This window comes from Cupressus sempervirens, chromosome 3 (assembly GCF_028749045.1).
Source record: "Cupressus sempervirens isolate cs-2001-9-10 chromosome 3, ASM2874904v1, whole genome shotgun sequence".
In the NCBI taxonomy this organism is placed as follows: Eukaryota; Viridiplantae; Streptophyta; class Pinopsida; order Cupressales; family Cupressaceae; genus Cupressus; species Cupressus sempervirens.
Window position 1 is genome coordinate 1,023,594,779 of NC_143120.1, and position 8,581 is coordinate 1,023,603,359.

Genomic DNA, 8,581 nt, shown 5'->3' on the forward strand with positions numbered 1-8,581 from the left:
TTGAACAAACATCTTCTCAAAATAGGTTCCTCTTTAGCTTGTTCATTCCACAAGATCCTCCTTAACATCATGTTCTCACCATTTGTAGGTTCATTAGGCATTTCAACAAATTCTTCACAAGGTAAAGTATTACTATGATCACCTCTAATATTTTTTCCAAATTTAGTATATTCAAAAGCTCTATGTCCTTCTTCATCACATTTGTAATGAGTACCTCTAAACCAAGATCTCACTTCTCCTTTTGCACTATTATTATTTGTAGAGTAACCAGTGTAGATACCTCTAGAGTAGTTACCTCTTTTATTAGATTCATCTTTCCATCCTTTATCTTTCATTGTACAGTCAGATCTACTACTTTCTGCATAACTTCTACCTCTACTTCTTTGAAATCTACCATTTCTTCCTCTCTATCTTCGATCATGTCTGCTTGATAATATTTCTTCAAATTTCAAAGAAAATTTATATGCCTCTTCCACACTATCCATCTTAACATAGATGATGTCATCTTGAATTTATGCTCTTAGGCCATTGAAGTTTCTAGCCACTGTCTCAACTTCATCATTAACATGTCCATATATGATATCTATCTTGTAGAATTCCTCAATATATTCCTTCATGCTCATGTCCTTTTATCTCAAATTTTGGAATTTTCTCAACAAAGTAACCTAGTAGTTTGTTGGACAAAACTTCTTCTTCATCTTTACAGGCATCTTCATCCATGTTTTGATATTTTCTTTTCCTCTCTCTTGTCTATTAGTTTACAAATGATCCCACCAAAGGTATGCATGACCTTTCAACTTTGTGAATTAAATTTTAACATTATTACTATTAGGAGTACCTCTTAATACTCAAAATATTTTTCCATCTCAGAGATCAAATCTAGTAATGCATCAGTCTCAAATCTTCCATCATAGTGAGAAACTTCAATAGCAGGTCTAGAATTAGCTTTATAAAAAACTCTCAAAAAATTGTCCTCATCTTGTTTGGCTTCAACTATAGGTTTAGTATTAGGTGTTACCTCTTGTTCATCACTAAATCCTTCAAGTTGTACACCTCTTCTTTGGACTATCTCTAAAGATTCAAGTCCAAATATAATCTCTTTCAAAATATCCATTATAGAATTATCAACATTTTCTCTACCATGAACCATCTTCACAATAGTTCCTACAAGATCATAATATTTGTAAGTTATAGGTCAAATTTTAGATCTACCACCCTAAAAAAATCCAATAATGTTCTCCACAATTCAATGCATAAGAAACAACTCTTTTCTGATACCACCTGATGCATAGACTATCATGCCGAAATTTTACAAGGCAAAACACAACCAAATTTTTTTTTTAAAATAACAACTATGTACATTAGGGTGATACATACTTCAATTGTTAAATTGAGGGTGATTCTCTGAGTTGTTGATTTAGCATGGAGTAACGTGTCTTATAAACTCTAGGTAGCATTAGCATTTTCAACTAGGTGTAAGATAAAAATGGTAGAATAATTGCGTACTATTCATCCTCAGGATATAGTCAGTTGGATAGATAATCCTAATTGGTGGTAATGCAAAAGAGTTCATTTCATTCAAAACTCAAGTCTCCAAAGGAAATAAAATCAAGGGATGTCTATCTTTTATAAGATTCCATGATACTACCTTTGCTAAAATTCAAATAATGACATAGGGGTTGGATTGTATTCTAAGATATTAATTTTAATTCCACATCATAGCTTACACGTAACTGTTGTGTTTATAAATGGGAAGTGCCAATTCTTTACCCAATATAGGCTTATAAATTTGACAATCAGAATATGGGTATAACCATACTATTCCAAGTATTTTGATTTACTTGCAGCATATATTTCCTAACATCTATATAGTAACCTTAACTTATTACTTTACCATTTTTATCCCATTTTACAAAATATGTTTTATTCTATTTTAATGGACTCTTACATTATTATTATTTTATTTTATTTTATTTGTATGTAACTATATTAATAGCCCTCTCACTATGTTCTACTAACTAGATTATTGATATCATATACTAATTATTTTAATTCTAAATGCTACTACATCTATATTATCATCTACTAACAATTTAAAATTCATTTAATAATTTAATATAGTATACTTCAACACTACCACTAACTAGGCTAGCACTATCCAATAGCTAAACTAATCTTAAAATTGTAACTATTTTGTTAACATATCCTACTAATTAAATGATATTCATAATAAAATATAATAATAAAAGTAATTTTCCCTTAACCCTATATTTTTGATATCTACTACCCACTTCATTTAAACTAACCAATCAAAATACTTACATCCCCTTTTTTCCCTACTAAATAAACTTACTAAGTTTCTAGGCTTATAATTTTATAACTAATCTATACTTGCTCACTAACCAACTACTCACCCATCAATATCAACTAACCTTAATCATATTTCCCATCTGACAAGCTGACCATTTACTAAAGTCAAAAAATTTATTACCACTAAGAAACTCAAGATTTCTAACCATATTATTTATATCGTTTATTTATTTACCTTTTTACATGGGACCCTCCTCTTAACACTTACTTCACTCCCCATAAAAAAATATGGTCACACATGGAGGAGCATTCATTAATGAAGTCATCTCCTTGTAAGAGGTCTTTTCTACATTGATAAGGGGGAATGATGTTGATTGCTTCCATTTCCTTTTTCACCCCTTCCTTTAAGCTAGGAAAATTCCTATGGTGATGCAGGGGCATCTGAGGGTCAAGGATATTGACTCAGATGTGGGTTTCAGTTGAGATTTACTTTTGGGGCTCATAACTTGAGACTTGGATGTGGGTTTTCACTAAAATTTTACAGGTGGTTGCACTAGAAGGAGTTATGTGGATTTCCAATTGAGCTCAGCTTGATAGGTGGCCATTTTGATATTATTTTGGGAGCCTAAAAACTCATCTTGACCTCTGAAACTAGATTTTAGTGTTTTGTTCAACTTTTTTAGAATTTTTTTTTTGTAATAAATTTGAAATCGTATCTTTGATTTTGTTGATTAGTTGGAATTTCATCTTGCCTTGGTTGGGGGCTTTTTCTAGGAGAAATTGGGATTCATAGGATGAGTTTTAAAAATTACCAAAAATAGAAATTTCTATTTTTCCTGAAAATCTACCAAATATGGTAATTTTTAGATTTGTAATAAGTAGGAGTTTTTTTTTTTTTCATTTTAGGGGAAAATTAGAGTTGTAGAACTTTTTTAATGAAGAGCTTTTTTACTTATCTTGTGCAAATTCAGATTTATTGTTTTATGATATTGGGGTTACATCATATGGTAAAAGGAACTCTTTCCATGTGTGAGGAAGGGGGTTGAAAGCTGTGCCAAAGGTGGTTGTACTTGGTGAAATTCCCAAGGGTATATGTTATATTTTGTTTCAAAAAGGTGATAATGTAAGCTCTTTCTCCCAAGGGGTTGGCTCCCCATAGCATTTCAACTTTTTTCTATTTTTTAGCTTTAGTGTTAAGTGAGGTTGTACACATGAGTCATTTTCTCCCAAGGGATGGCTAAGCTAGGTGCTTTTTTTTTAGATTAATATATTTTGAGTACTATCCATATTTGAATCCTTGGGGTAATTGCATGTTTCAATTCATATATATTGTTCATACATATTATTTTTATAATTTATAATTGTAAATTGTGACATGTAATCACGTGTCTAACTCTAGCATAATAATGCTAAATGGGATGAATAAAGAAAAGTTTATTTCCTAAATCATTATTTATCTTTTTTTGACAAGACAAGATACTTGGAATATTCCTATGAATATTTTATTGTATGTAATTGGGAGAGGGATTTTTTCCTTCTCCCATACAATTTCCAGAGAATGAAAGCACACATCTACAACCTACTTTCTCTTATGGATTTTAAACTTTGTTAGAAGTGGAGTTATTTTCTTCTATTACAACTATGATATCAAGGTTGTTTGTTTGATGATAAGTTAATGTGATTTCTTGCATCTACATAGTCTAGAGATTTATTGATTTTGGATACTCAAAATTTACACACTATCTATATTACCCAAATCAACTATAAATTTTTCTAATAGATGAATATACTCATAAATGAGATTATTTATTTTTGAAACCTATTGAATCACTTTCTATGCATACATAGGAACTATTAAGAACTTTATATTTCCACTACATAAAAATACATAACAAAGAACCTTAAAATGAAATCACTCAAGTCTACATCGAATCATTATAGTATTCCTCTTACATGAGAATTCCATAAGGTTTAGTTATTAATTCAATACAAGAATCTAAGCATGGACAAGGAGATAAATTACACAACTTCAATATATTTTCCACAATAACAGGTATTCTTTTACATGAAATCATCTCTTTTCCTTCCTACACAACTATGATAATGAGACAATCTTTCTTTTGCAAAGACAACTCTATACAAAATCTCAAATTTCACTTTACACACTTACAACAATATACAATAGGAAATGAATCCCTTTCACATTATAAAGGAACAATAATGGAAGTTTGATGTCACAACATTTATAAGGTGTCATGGAAAGGTTTGATTTCTTGTCAACACATGATTCTTCAATAATTCCAAGGGTGAAACCCTAATCTCCTCCTAGGATCCATCCTCACAAAACTTGCAAAACAACACAAAACTAGGAACTATATAGGCTCACCTCCCATTCTAGGCCTCCCAAGAGGCCACCCACAAAGATGGGGAAACAAACCCCAAATAGGATACACACAAAATCATTTCTAATTCATACATCCATACAACACAACACATAACAATCCCTTCCATGGCTTGCATAATGATTCACCATTAGAATCATGAATACATTAAGTGAAGGTGAACTCTTCATAGAGGAGAATTCCATATCCATAATACAAATATTAAACTATAATTGCTTTTTTTCCTCTCAAGGCTATCATAAGATCTCCTCCTTCTTATAGAAATCCCATATACCTCCCAAAATGTTAAAGCCATATGGCTTTAATGGAGCCCATACTCCATGTAAGAAAGAATAACTCCTCATCATGAGGTAAATTTTGTCTACTAAAATGTTGAGCCCAAATAACCCCTTTAGCCAAGGCTTCTCTTCCATCCTAAGGGTGAGTGAAGCCTTCACACCCATTATCAATTAAACATTCAAATAAAAAAGAATGATATTAAGAAAGAAAACCAAGAAAATACATGAATCATAGTGCAAAATCACACCATCGCCACAAAACACAAAGATTTACAATAACGATACATGATCTCATAACAAAGCTCCATTCTTGTAGATTCATTATGGAATACTAAAATAATGGTCATGGTTTGATTACTAACCTTGGTCCAAGCTAATGGAAATGATAGTTGATAAAGAGCTCCCTTAGCCTCCCTTCAAAACCCTAACTATCTCTAAACTTAGAGAGTGGGTGAACACCCCACTAGTTTGTCAAAGTCTCCCTAAAAAGGCCTTCCCACTATCTATTTTGGCAAAAAAAAACCAAGCCACTCCCTCCTAAAAACTTGTCCCCCTGCACACCCCCCCCCCCAAAAGCTTGTTATTTTTGACTTAGGGGAAACATGGGAAAGAACTCATGTGATAAATCAATTTTCAAATTGGTTGAAAAATGCATTGGTAAAGGGGCCCTCTAGGCTATCTAGGCATTAACATGATCAAAATTAGGCCCCTAACATGTTATACTATCATATGGGTAGCTTATTTTCACACAAAGGACACTTTGGGATGACCTAATGACCCTTCAAAACTCTAGTCATGTCTAAGTTCAAATTTCCTTTTGATAATGACCCATCCTATCCCTTGACAAGTGGATTTACTTAATGATTAACAAGGTAATTAGTTTTATGATAAAATGCTACCAGGACCAAAACCCTAGGTGGCATGTCATTAACACACAACAATCCACAAGTGTCAAAACACACATTAAAGTACATTACACATCATCATGATATGTCCCCAATAGATCTTTGAGATTTACATTTTCACACACATGAAAGCTTACATTTGCTAAATAAAACACATCACAATGAGGTTTTTTAATCTTTCAAATATTTTCCTTGGTTAAACCATGTTTATGTGGGTTTGGACCTTGTTTCCCCAATAATTTCTATGGTTCCATTTCCTCCACACTAAACTCGAGCATTAGTATTCCAAAGAAAGATTGTATACAATACATATCATAAATGCATACAAAATCCAATGTTACGTAATCCATATTACATAATTCAATTAAATTTCTTATATTAATCATTTCAAATAAAACATTTCAAACCATAAAAATTATCAAAATTTGCATATCACATTTAATCATAAATCATCATAATAAAATTAACATTTTGCATCACATTATAATCTAATTTCTATCCTACCATGTGTAAATTTTCATCCATATTTGTTTGATCATCCCATACACAATATTTGGTTTTTAATACATATCATAGATGGAAAATACTACTTTGAATGCCAAAATTAATAGATAATATAAGTCACTGCCCATCTAAGTCTTGAATAAATGTCAAAATATCCAAATCTCGAGTATCAAAATGTAAGTAAAATATCTATTCTATGATGGGTTGGGGTGAGGCTTCACATCCTCCCCCCTTAGGCATGAACTTCTTGATTGGGTTCATCAAAAGGGTATGTGTGTTGAGTTTTCATCTGGGTTGCATCCTCCCATGAAGCTGTGACCTCATCATAACAATCCCACTAGACTCTAACCTAGTTGAGCTCTCTACCTTGAAGTGTGAGGGTCCATCGAGCCAAAATGTGAATAGGCTCCAATAATATATGTCTGCAAGACTCCACCTACAAGTCATCCCAATCTATGATGTGATATTCATCATAAATATACTTTCTTAACATAGAGACATGAAATACATCATGGATACACCACAGGCAAGGTGCCAAGACTAAGTGATAAGGAATTGGTCTTATCCACTCCAAAATCTCAAAAGGATCCACAAAGCAAGGTGCTAACTTAGAGCATTTCCCAAAATGGATTGGGATCTTATGTGGTCGCACTCTCAAGAATACTCTATCACCAACCATGTATTCTCTATCAACCCTCTTTGCATCTATATATTTCTTCTCTCTATCTTGAGATTCTCTAAGATGTTGTCTAATTAGAATCACCTACTGCTTCATATTTTTAACTAATTGTAGCCCTATCAATATCCCATCTTCAATCCTATCCCAACAACTAGGGCTATTTTGCAAGGGCTACCATATAAGGCTTGATAGGGTGGCATGCCTATGAAAGTGTGATGCCCATTGCTATAGGAAAATTTTGAAAGATGAAGGTATTCTTCCCACTTGGATTGGTAGTCCATCGCATACATTCGTAACATGTCCTTTAGGATTTGGTTAACTCTCTCTATTTTACCATCTGTATGAGGGAGATAAGATGTGATAAAGTTAAGCTTAATACCTAATGATGTTTGCAATTCCCTCCAAAAGGATGATATAAATAAGGAATCTCTATCTGATATTATCTTACAAGTAATGACATGGATTCTAAAAATGTCTCACAAGAATACCTATGCAAGTATGAGTGTTATTAAGGTAGTGCAAATGGGTGAAAAGTGGGCAACTTTGTTCAAAGTGTAAATTGTCACCATAATGGCATTGTGATGATGAGAAGACATTGAAAGACCAAAAATGAAATCCATGGATATAGTGTCCCACTTCCACTTACGTATCTCATGTGGCTGCAAGAGTCCACCTAGATGTCCATGTTCTACCTTAACTCTTTGGAACTCTAGGCATTTGGCTATGATGTTGGAAATATGCATTCTCATTCTTGGCCAATGATATAACTATCTATAATCATCATGAACTTCTTAACACCTAGATGTGCTAAATAGGGTTCTTTGTGAGCTTCCAAAATAATGAACTCATGTAAGTTTCCTATGGAGGGTACATAAATGCACCCTTTATTACATAGTAATCCATCCAAACCTATTATGAAATTAAAAAATTTTCCCTCTAGGGGTCTCTAAGAGTGGATTAACTAAAAAAATTCTATATAAAATACATCTTTAGGTAGATGGTGTAGTATGTGCTCTCTCAAATCTATCTTAGTAATCATAGAAGATATCTCATGATACCTCCTACTCAAGGCATCTGCAATTACATTCTCTTTTCCCTTAATGTAATGTATATCAAAATAATACTCACATAAGAACTCCATCCATCTTCTTTGTTGGGAATTAAGATTTTATTTTATAAAAATATACTACAAACTTTGCTAATTTGAGTGAAGCTCAAAGTGAGGACCTAGGAGAAAGTGGCACCATCTTGCCAAGGTATGAACTATTGTTACAAGATCTAAATCATGGGTAGGATAATTGAGATCATGAATCTTAAGTTTCCTAGACTCAAATGCTATAACTTGGCCATTCTACATGAGAATGACTCCAATCCCATCTAGTAAAGCATCTGTACATACTAAAAAATATGACAAAGGGTCAGGTACTAAGAGGATTGGTGTGCTAGTGAGTGCTCTTTTGAGTTCTTGAAAGGCCTTCTCGCACTTCACTATCAGTTCAAACT